The sequence below is a fragment of the Rhinichthys klamathensis genome, unplaced genomic scaffold (genome assembly GCF_029890125.1).
Source record: "Rhinichthys klamathensis goyatoka isolate OS25496 unplaced genomic scaffold, OSU_Roscu_1.1 h1tg000191l_1, whole genome shotgun sequence".
In the NCBI taxonomy this organism is placed as follows: domain Eukaryota; kingdom Metazoa; phylum Chordata; class Actinopteri; order Cypriniformes; family Leuciscidae; genus Rhinichthys; species Rhinichthys klamathensis.
In genome coordinates this window covers 8,345,681-8,358,135 of record NW_026606717.1, presented here as the reverse complement: position 1 = coordinate 8,358,135, position 12,455 = coordinate 8,345,681, and positions in this window count along the sequence as shown.

The window sequence follows — 12,455 nt, the reverse complement described above, 5'->3', positions numbered from 1 at the left end:
TTTCAGAATAGCTGTTTTAGTGCTCATCGTCTACCGCCTCACTCAATCGTACACACACAGCCAGAGTCGAAGCTTAAAGATGTTTTCAGCTGTCATTGCTGGCTGCATAAGTGGTTCTTTGTTCCATGCATGCTGTGAAAGTGCCGGTTTGAGCCACTGCCGGCCTCCCCGCGGCTCCCCTCCACCCCACAATTTCTGTGACGTGAGGTCACTGCTATGCCCTACCTGAATCCAGGCCCTTTGTCAAGCCAGGAGACCCCACCAATACTGAGGGAGACCTGCAACTGGATCTCGAAGTTCCTCTGGCTTCTATTCCACTGTTCTGTTTTCTCTGTCAACAGAGCACTTGAGAGAGTGAAGGGGCAAAGTACTTCTGGTCTTATGGTGATATGGGAGTGCAAGGACAATTTAATCCTCCACGGCCTCTTGCCCTGGGACCTCTGTGGCTGTTGTGTTCCTTTGAGAGGCTAAATGAATGTTCAGACACACAGCTGTGCGAGAGCTCAAACGAAGTTCGGTTCATGACATAAATCTGCCCTCGAGTGGGCTTTATCTCCTTATCTGAGCTAAAAAGGCAATCCAAACATAATTCAAAACATTTGCGTTCGCTTTCCACAAAACTAATTTGACGCACTTAATGTTGTTTTCTCATCGACTTTGTCCAGAGCTTTTCATAGCTCCCTCGGCATTGCAAAATATCAGCATTTCTTTTATTTAATTAAAGTTACAAATCACGCATAAGTGCTTGTCCTCTACCCAGAACATTTCACAATTCAGGTTTCTCTTCGAAAGCAATCTTTAAATGAGGATTTTCTTTGTACGTTTCGAGGAGGCCTCAATCACGCTCGGATTTCCGAACTCTGTTAATGTTATTAGCTTTTGGCGCAATTTGACTGTAAGTCTCGAAACAGATGAGATGCTTTTGGTCTTAGATGAGACATCTTTTATGTTTGCGAATGAAATGCCTTTGATATCTGAGATTTATTTGACATTTATTGTGGTTGATTGTCTGATGTGGAATACATAGCTATAGCTTGTAAGCCTACACTACAAAACAACTCTGAATCCAATGGGACATTGTGCTCTTAGCAATAGAGAGACTTTATTGAGAATTTATGACTCTTGGGAAAAGCCCAGCACAAATGAATAGTGAATTAAGAGGGACACTTTTAGTGGCAGCATAAAAACGAACTCCTAATGCCAGTGCTGAGAACGGAGCACAGCTCACAGCATTTTGTGGCACTCAAAGGAGTGCTTATAGAAAAAGAGTGAAGAACATTTCATTCATTATTACGGTAATACCTGAAAGTAATCATTTGTTTATTTAATCTCATCAAATATATAAATTTTTTAATCGAAACTGCTTTTTATTTTAAAATGAATTTACTGCCCGAATTAATAAATGAATGAATGAATGAATGAATGAATGAATGAATGAATAAATAAATAGTAGCACCTAGAATATTAATTAAATTAAATATTTAAATACTTTTTTTTTACATGTTTTTTTAATTGTATCTACAAATCTTATACAATGCCATAAATAAATAAATATATAAACATTTATGACTAAAAGTTTAAATTATTTGCTTGATTATTTTTTTATTTAATTTATTTTTACATTTTGTTTTTTAAATGTGTTTTATACACTGCAATAAATAAACAAATTAATGTACAAACAAACAAACGTGTTAAAACATAAAACTTAATGATTTATTACTAAAAGTTGAAATATTTGCTTGACTATTCTTCAATTCATTCATTTTATTTTTATATTTTAAACACCAAATGTCTTGATATCAAGACATCAAGTTGCCATGACTTAAAAACTGTTCCATTATTGTAATTTTCAACAATATTTAAGTATTTTCAATTAATTGATCAATTTAATAGAGCAACAAAGGCATGGTGACATGTTACTAAATGTCAAATAAAAAAAAAATGGCAAATGGTCATAAAGGCAACCATATTATGTATTCATACCCCAATGCATGCTGGGAAGAAGGCAAATTGGTCCGGATTAGTTTTTTTTCAGTGTCTGAAAAATGTTTAATGACTTTAATACATCACTAATCCCACTCACCTGCTGTTTGTGTCACTTAAACGTATAAAAATCACAGTATATCATAGAAAATGAACATACATTTACACAAAATGTATAAAGCAATATTTACAGAGTGTTTTTTTTTACAGTGTATGTGACCTTAGATGTTTCCTGGTGTGTAAGGAACGACAAACAGAGGTGGAGCCGGGAAGGAGAGAGAGACAGCACCGAGAGCCCCGGGGACCGGCTGCTGGTAATGGCTTTTGACGCTCACTTCTTCCGTAATTTGCCGATTAATGGGTGACAGATGCGCATAATGCTTCTGTGCATGGAGCCAGCCAGGAGAGGATGGACCGGGAGTGCTCGTGGGATGAGATAATGCCTGTGAGAGGAAAAAGAGTTAGGACCCTCTATCAGCCTCTCTCGCCCGCTGCCCCAGTGTGATTTCCAACAGATGTTCAGCACAGAGAGAGTCGCTTGCCAGTAAGTTCAGCATCCTGAGAAATCCCTGGATCCGAGTTTTAGACTGAGAAAAGTTTGAGACGTGGAGTCAACTTGAAATCATCTGTAAATCTAAGGCCAGGGTCTTTCAAACCTGTGAAGGGTCTGCAGCCTTAGGTCTGTGCGACAGATATGAACAACATATGATTTTTGGTAACACTTTGTTTTGATGGCGGTTCCCTTTAGACATTCTACTATAAGAACCTTTGCAACTATACATGTCATCTAACTCAATTTAAAGTAGCCGATTAGTAGACGGTCTGCTACATCTCCGCTAACACTTTATTTCGATTGTCCCCCAACAGACATTCTACTGACTATATGACAAATATTTAAAATATACCGTCTTTACGTTGTTTCTACATTAATTTGGAGATTGAATGTAAAATTATTACAATATAAAAATATATTAAAAACTTCAAATCTTTATTATATTTGTACTTTTTTTACATTTTGTTTTGATCTACAAATCTTAATAAATAACATGTGTGACTAAAAGTTTAAATCAGTTGCATGATTATTGTTTTAATTAGATAAAAACGTTTACATTTTGTTTAAAATTTTATATTATACACAGCGATAAATAAACAAATTAAAGAACAAACAAAAAAAAACATGTTAAAACATAAAAAAATATGATTTATTACTAAAATATAGTAAAAACTTGAATGTTAGGTGCAATTAATCGCGATTAATTACAGAATGTGAGATTAATTAGTTATGTTTTCAGTTATTTTATTTATTGACAGCACTAATGTATATATATTCCAAAACAAATAAAAGAATCATAATACATTGATTAAAGTGAAATAAGTTATGGCAGAATTCTGGGAACTAAAAGGTTTAAAGTGTTCTCTTACGAGAGTATCTCTCGTACTGCGCAATATCTTACGCTATGGGGAAAACCTCTTTTCCTCGCCAAAAATTATCCTTAATTTTTAATCAATGCAAAACGCTTTGCGGCAGCAAGCAGACATAGGCGAGGCGGCTCGCGCGCCTATTGGCTGCTCTGTGGCAAAAGCAGCAGCCTATCGAGAGCGGCTCTGCGTGACGTCTTGACCAATGGGGGCACTTCGCGCCCATTTCGTCACGTCCCGCCAGAAAGGGCGTGGTCTCGCCCTATAAAGCCGGCCGATAGCTGATACAAACTGATTCTCTGTCACACATTCTCTCACAGACACGCCGAACCCCACGGGTTTCGCCCCGCTCGCCTTCTCTGCACTACCAGTCATAGAAAAGCTGAGCGCGGCCTGGCTGCCCGCTGTGATCAGCGCGCCCCCCGCCTCGCACGCTGTAAACACGGCGTTGAGTTCTCAGCACACCGAGGCTCTCGAGCCGCCGTCAGGCCGCGGCCAGAGCCCGGATTTCATTCTAACTCTAGCTATTCACGCAGATGCGTGGTCGAAGCTCCCCGGGGTATCAGAATGGGTGCTGAACACTATAAAGAGAGGCTATTCACTACAGTTCGCTCGACGTCCCCGCCGTTATACGGCACGCGTCGAGACGACGGTGAAAAACGAAGTATCTCATCTACTTCGAGCCGAGATAGCGAAACTACTGAGCAAAGGTGCTATAGAACCCTTATCTCAAGCTCAGAGCGAGGGGGGCCTATACAGCAGATATTTTCTGGTACCGAAAAAAGATGGGGGTCTCAGACCCATTTTGGATCTGCGACAGCTGAACAGAGCGCTTGTGAAGCGACAGTTCAGAATGCTTACAACCAGGAAAATCCTCGCGCAAGTTTGCCAAGAGGACTGGTTTATGTCAATAGATCTGAAAGACGCCTATTTCCAGATACAAATAGCGTCCCATCACAGGCGATTCTTGAGATTCGCCTTCGAGGGCCAGGCATATCAATACACAGTCCTGCCGTTCGGCCTGTCCCTAGCACCCCGTACATTCACGAAGTGCATGGACGCAGCTCTCGCACCCCTGAGACTCCGGGGCATGCGAGTTTTGAACTACTTGGACGATTGGCTGGTTCTAGCTCGACCTCAATCAGAGCTCATAGAACACAGGGCCACATTACTCGAGCACCTCGAGAGTCTGGGCCTCACAGTCAATTGGGCGAAAAGCTCGCTGTCTCCCAGTCAGAAAATTTCTTTTCTGGGAACAGTGTTGGACTCGCTATCCATGACAGCACGCCTGTCGCCGGAGCGCGGACTAGACATTCAGCGCGTCGCGAAATCCTTCCGCCACGGCTCTATAGTCCCGCTCAAAAGGTTTCAGAAAATGCTGGGCCTGATGGCCTCAGCAGCCTCTGTACTCCAGTTGGGCCTGCTTCGCATGCGCCCACTGCAGATGTGGCTAAAAGCGCGAGTTCCGCCCCGGGCATGGACCGCTGGTCTGTTTCGCCTCAGGGTCGATCTAGAGTGCGTCTCAGCCCTGAAACCTTGGAAGGTAACCGACTGGTATCAGTCAGGTGTGAGTCTGGGGACCGCCTCGAGTGTGCAGGTGGTGTCTACGGACGCCTCCACCTCGGGATGGGGAGCGCTGCTCAAGGGCAGACCGTTCGCTGGCCTGTGGTCAGAACGGGAAAAGCTCCTTCACATAAACTGCTTGGAAATGATAGCAGTCGACAAAGCGCTACGGTGCTTCTGTCCCCAGATAAAAGGTCACCACGTCCTGGTCCGGTCGGACAACATGTCAGTGGTGGCACACATAAATTGCCAGGGCGGCGTCAGGTCCCGAAACCTTTACAGGTTGACGGAACGCCTTCTGGTCTGGGCTCAGCACAACCTGCTCTCGCTGAGAGCAGCGCATGTGCCTGGTCACCTGAATGTGGGACCAGACAGGCTGTCCAGAAACAATGTCCCAGCAGGGGAATGGTCGCTGCACCCGCAGACGATCCAACTGCTGTGGGAAACGTTCGGCAGAGCGCAGGTGGACCTGTTCGCGTCCCACGAAAACGCTCAGTGTCCGAACTTCTTCTCGAAGAGCAGGGATGCGCTAGCCCATGTCTGGCCCCGCGTTCCCCTATATGCTTTTCCCCCTGTCTCGCTCCTGCCTCAAGTGTTGGAACGAATCAGGGAAAACGGATGCCCAGTGCTGCTCGTGGCCCCGCTCTGGACAAACCAGACCTGGTTCCTAGTCCTGATGCAGCTGGCCAGCACTGCCCCGTGGCCTGTACCACTGAGGAGAGACCTCCTCTCTCAGGCAGGGGGTTCGATTTGGCATCCTCGCCCGGATCTGTGGTCCCTGCACGCATGGGCCATCAACGGGTACCCGCTAACCTCCCGGAGGGAGTGTTAAACACGATCACGCAGGCTAGAGCTCCGTCTACTCGACGGCTCTATTCCTCGAAATGGTCTGTGGTCTCTGCTTGGTGTCAAGCTCAGGGCTTTTCACCCGTAGACTGCGGGGTTACGGAAGTGCTTTCCTTCCTTCAAGAGCTGCTGGATAAGGGCAGAACCCCATCCACGCTCAAAGTATACGTGGCGGGCATAGCAACGTTTGCAAAACCGGCGTCTGGCCAGCCACTGGGGAAGAACGACCTAGTCGTGCGTTTCCTCAGGGGAGCTCGGAGATTGAACCCTCCCAGGCTCCCTTCAGTCCCGATGTGGGACCTTTCCACGGTGTTGGAAGCCATGAAAGGTGCCCCATTCGAGCCAATCCATTTGTCAGACATGAAACATCTGTCTTTCAAAACGGTGTTTCTCATGGCTCTCGCTTCAGTGAAGCGCGTAGGGGACTTACAAGCGCTTTCGGTAAGCGCGTCATGTATGGAGTTTGGGCCTAATGACTCAAAGGTCAAACTCAAACCTAGGCACGGGTACGTGCCGAAATCCCTCAACACACCGTTCAGGGCCCAGGTGATTTCCCTGTCCGCCCTTCCGGTTCTCAATGAGGAGAAGGACGCGAGTCTCCTTTGCCCCGTCAGGGCACTAAGAGCTTATGTGTCCCGCTCGTCTGGTTTTAGATAGACTGAGCAGCTTTTCGTTTTGTTTGGCGGACGTTCTAAGGGACTTGCCGCATCAAAACAGAGCCTATCCAGATGGATAGTTGATGCCATAGCGCTGGCTTACACCTCTAAGGGCCTGCAGTGTCCCTTGGGTGTCAGAGCGCACTCCACGAGAGGCGTGGCCTCTTCGTGGGCATGGTCTAGCGGGATTACCCTGCAAGATATTTGTACGGCTGTGGGCTGGGCCTCGCCGTCTACATTTATAAAATACTATAACCTGGAGGTCCCCGCCTTACAAGCTAAGCTTTTGGCGTTCTAGAATTCAGTGCGATCTGCCCCGCTGTGTCGGCCCAGATGCTGAGTTTGGCCTGCGTATCGCTCACTGACTGATACAGCAGCTCCACGAGTGTCGACACATGTATGGCCACCCAGTTTAGGCTGAAAGTGTTTTCACCCTGACTACGTGGTATAATATCTATATGATTAGCTCCTCTGGATTAGAGGTCTTCACGGGTCCACTTGGATCCGAAAACCCGAGGTCCGACCCGAGACCCGAGCGGGTTCGGGTCCAAAACTCTGACGAGTGTCTCGGACTCGGGTCGGGTTCGGTATTAGTGGCATCGGGTCTCGGGTAATTTAAAATAAATATGCCTTTTCCAAATGGACCCGAGAAGACCCGAATTCTTTTAAACTATGTTGGGTATTTAACAAAATTGCAGTATTTAAAACAACTCTATGACACCATTCTCTCACTTTTTCGAGCGAATCCGCCCTTATACGTGCAAATGGGCTATAAGCATAAGCACGGTTGCCTCCGCATTTATTTACTCAGTTGCTCGCTCCACATAAACCAACCCCTCCCTTTGCCAAGAAGAACCAGTGCGCCATCATGTGGATGGATGTTTGACTAAATGCAAGTATTTGAATTGTCGCTAAGCCAGGCCTGTCAATCAATTTAAAAAATACGCGACACTGTCAGAAAAGCATGGAGGGGATAACAGACATTGTGAAAAAGGTGAGGGAAAACGAATGGTGGTTCTAATCATCGTATGGTCCGGTAAATAACATTATGCCAAATGTTATAGGACGTAATAGGTTATGATGTGTGATTGACATTTTAGCACTTCAGCGCGCTTACACTTGCACGTCTATGTTAAGTGCATTTTTGAGAAACGCAGGGCTGCAGGCTGTGCACAATGTAAATGCCGTTTACGTTCGGGAATCGGGTCCAGTCGGGTTCTAAAGGAAATGGCGTCAGGTCGGGTCGGACTCGGGTCTAATTTTATGGGGTCTGTCTCGGGTCGGGTTTTTCTTTAAAAAAAATTTATTTATGCACGTCGGGTTCGGGTAAGTAGTGATTCGGGTCGAGTCGGGTCGGGTACAGTTTTTAGGACCCGAGAAGACCTCTACTCTGGATGCTATTTTATAAGGAATGACGCTTCTAGCCCCTCTTCCTTCACTCTTTGTGAGTCTATGGTGATTATGCACTACATGCGCCCCGGGCCTCTGCCCTTGGGACTTTGGTGTTGGATCCCTGTATGCACGGCGTGTTACACTGTGTTCCCCATAGCGTAAGATATTACGCAGTACGAGAGATACTCTCGTAAGAGAACGTACTCGGTTACTAACGTAACCTCTGTTCTCTCTAGAGAGGGAACGAGTACTGCGTATCTTGCCGTGCTTACAATACGCTCTGGTTCGCTTCGGCGATGAAAACCAGTTTGTATCAGCTATCGGCCGGCTTTATAGGGCGAGACCACGCCCTTTCTGGCGGGACGTGACGAAATGGGCGCGAAGTGCCCCCATTGGTCAAGACGTCACGCAGAGCCGCTCTCGATAGGCTGCTGCTTTTGCCACAGAGCTGCCAATAGGCGCGCGAGCCGCCTCGCCTATGTCTGCTTGCTGCCGCAAAGCGTTTTGCATTGATTAAAAATTAAGGATAATTTTTGGCTTCAATATCTCGAGGAAAAGAGGTTTTCCCCATAGCGTAAGATATTACGCAGTACTCGTTCCCTCTCTAGAGAGAACAGAGGTTACGTTAGTAACCGAGTACGTTTTATTGTCTGTTATTACTGTATTGTGTGTGCTTTGTTTTATACGTCATTTGTACAGCACAGTGGTCAACTTCTGTTGTGTTTATTTGTGCTTTATAAATAAATGAAATGAAATGAAATGAAATAAACTTTAAAATGAGTTTCTAATTGCCCTTTTTGCAATTTGATTGAAATACTAACATGTTTTTTCAAGCACTCTAATTTTACAACACTGTGTGTGTGCGTGCGTGCGTGCGTGTGTTTGTGTGTGTGTGCGTGCGTGTGTGTGTTTGTGTGTGTGTGTGTGTGTGTGTGTGTGTGTGTGTGTGTGTGTGTGTGTGTGTGTGTTTGTGTGTGTGTGTGTGTGTGTGTGTGTGTGCTGAATGCTGAGTAGATTTCCTGCAGTGAGTTGCAGGGCTCCGGATCTGAGGCCATCTCGCCCCCTCTAATCCCCCTTTCCTGTTTTGTGTAAATGCAGCGCCGCAGAGGAAGAGCGGGATTTATTTGATAATTAGGCAGATAATACCTTACAGCCAATTACCTGAGATGGGTGGGTTACGAGTGTGTTTTGGGCTTGTGGAAGAGGTGGTGACGCCCGTATCCCTCCACACTTGATAATAAACACTCACCGATTCCGATTTACAAAAAACCTGGAGTCCCTGTCGGTCGGGTGAATCAGTGCGCATGGAAGCGAAGCATCTAATTGAACGCTGTCAAGAAAACAGGCGAGCGTCGGAATCTGGAAGAGTTTGTGGCTTTGCAGTCCTGCCTAAGCAATTTCACCCTGCACTCGCTTCTCCACACACATACATATGGCCATGGATCAAAGCCTGGCCCACAAAATAGCATCAGTGTGGAGATGCTTCTGTAATGTGGTTTGGGTATTTTAAAAGACCGAATGACTGCGAGAAAATCTTTTTGCAGGGAATGAGTTTTTGAGCCCTGCAATCTGATCAATTTTCATTTCGAAGCTGAAATGGAAAAGAAAGGAATGTGCTCTAAAGGAAAAGACAGATTTGGACTCGGCCAAATGAGTCTGTGAAGGAAGTGCTTTGTTTATTTTCAGCTGTAAATGGGATCTCCTGTCAGCACGACATTTGCCTTGGCCTTCACACTTCTGTTTATTGGTATCTGTGGGCACAGAATCCCCTGCAAGCCACTCCATACTTTGAAGAACATCCATATCAATCTCTGGCTGACTTGGTCTGGATGTTTGCAGAGGAACAAGGAGACACGCATTTGAGATAATGAGCCAATTGCTTATTTTGGAAAAGGCATCCTGTGGTCTTTAAGACATCTCTAACACACTTTTAACTTTCTTGATGTATAAGGTCGAATTTGAACTCTCTTGCATGGGATCCTTTTATAGTCTGTAGAATGTCTAAAGTGGACCATCACAATAAAGTGTTAGCAGATATTAAGCAGACAGTCTAATAACACTCTAATGAGATTTAGATGCCATGTAGTTGCAAAGTTACTTGTAATTAGTTGAATGTCTAAAGTGGACCATTGAAATAAAGTGCTACCAAATATGCATGTATAGGTCTGTTTATAAATTGTGAGAAAAATATCAAGCATGATATTATTAGACAACATATTCATGTAATAACATGTAATAAATAACAAGTAAAATTAAAAGGTAGCCTATATTGCCAAAAGAAGTGATGCAAATATTTTCTGAAAAAATATTTACTTTGTAATAAGTATTTTTTTTCCACTGTAATAATCTGAAGAAAAACAGGTTCAGTTCAAATTGTGTAACTTTTTTCCACAATAAATCTAATTTCAAAGCAGTTTTACAGAGAATAAATGATATACAATAAACTTTTATAGTTTTTATTAATATTTTGGATTCGATTTTGTTTTGACATATTCTGTTTTCATTGTTTGTATTTTTGATAGTTTTGTTTTTAAATGTTTCAAAATTGCTTTAATTTATTCATTTTGTTTTATTTAAAATGTATTAATTTATATTTTGGTTTGAGTTATTTTAGTACTTTTAACTTATTTCAGTTTCAGTTTAATTTAAGTTATTCTTCTAATATTTATATTTTATTTGGTCTTTAGATAGCAGAATAAAACCAAAACCTTTTTGGGGGGCCCGGGACCCCAGTTTGAAAACCTCTGGTTTAGAACATACCTAGACAGCCCGTTCTCATCCCAAGGCGTCATCTAACTGACGCTTTTGACCATGCCGACGCACATGGTACCCCTTAAGCGTCAATATGAGACGCGCCTCCTAGTGGTCTATCCCTAACCCTACCCCAGACCTAAACCTACCCATAACGGAAGCGTCATCTAACTGACGCTAAAGGGTGCCATGTGCGTCGGATTTAGACGCATGGTCAAAAGCGTCAGTTAGATGACGCCCGAGGATGAGCGTCTCATATTGACGCTTAAGGGGTACCATGTGCGTCGGCATGTTGACGCATGGTCAAAAGTGTCAGTTAGATGACGCCTTGGGATGAGAATGTGTTGACCTAGACTAATTTGCAACATATGACATTTTAGCCATAGAAGATAAATGATAGCACTTTTGTCTGATTTTATTGTTGATTTGACAGACAGGTTATTAAAACCTTGATAAACAGCTTAGGAGATTGTCTTTCCACATTCAAGATCTGTAACTGAATGGGGCCGCCAAGATGGCCGCCAAGTGGACTGACATGCCTAAAAATGACTTTTATATTTCTCATGCAAACATGCTAATGAGTTGAAAATGCTATTTCCACTTCATTAAAGCGCAGACATTTCCCTCATTTTGGTCTTAACTTAAAGTTTTACAGTGTGTCATGCCTCAGCATTCAATGTCTGGAAACTTGCTCTTTAACACTCTGATCCACTTCATTGGAGGCTGCCGTTTTCCGCAGTCTTGGGCTGCATCCCAGTCTGTGCCCTCGGCGTGCGTGTCGCTCCTTAGCTGAAGTGTTCGCGTGGAAGATCGTATCGTGTTGGTTTAGCCATTCGATACTGACAAACATTTATTCACCCCTCCACCCTTTCTCGTCGCCCTCTGCTGTGCCGCTCCAGGTCATTAAAAACCTGTCACAGTTTGGGCCGGTTTAAAGGATTGGCGTGGATAAGTTGCCGTCACACATCTTGTTGTGGGAATGCTGATAAAGTGGGTTGGTTTGGAGATTATGGCAGACTATGAAGGGAAGTGAGGCGGTGAAGGGGCCCAGATTCCCCATTCCGATTGCAGGGGCCCATCCCACTCCTCCCATGCTTGAAATCCAAGCCAAATCAATTACACTCCCCCGGCACCTCAGAAATTACAGAGCAATAAATAACCCCCCAGAAAAATATGAAGGAGTTATAAGGGTCTGCAGGCGGTGGTGAGGCCCATGGCTTCTTCATGGTTCCCTCCTCTCCCCCTCCTTCCTTCCGTCTTCGCCGCGCTCTTCCTCTTTCGGTGACTTTAGTTTAGGTCCCCTTGATTCCCCCTGCATCTCTAGTTTCAGGGCTTTCTGTTGTCCATGACCTACAGTCCTGCTTTAGGATATGTGATCCGGTGTGTAGCAATCGCCCTGCTTCTCCTGTAGCCGACAGGGATTGGGACATTTATATTGTTTCCCGAATTGGACCTTGAGCTCTTGGTTGCCCTTAATGGAAGGGCCAATATCTCACATTTTAGAATTTCCCAGATATGTTTCGTTTAATTTATGTCTTTGCAAAGCTGTCTATACCATATTTAAATTATGATATTTATTATTTACGAATGTTTATTCTAATTATAGTAATTTAATGCTACTAAATGTAATAATGTAGCATTGCATTGCTGTATTTTTCTCCAATTGAATAAATAAATCATAATTTTATTCATTTGTTTATTTTTGAGATGTAACTTTCACGAATAAATGTAGAAAGTTTCTTAAAGGGTTAGTTCACCCAAAAATGTACTCATCCTCAAGCCATTCATAGGTGTACATGACTTTCTTCTTTCAGCCAAACACTATCGGAGTTACATTAAAAAATA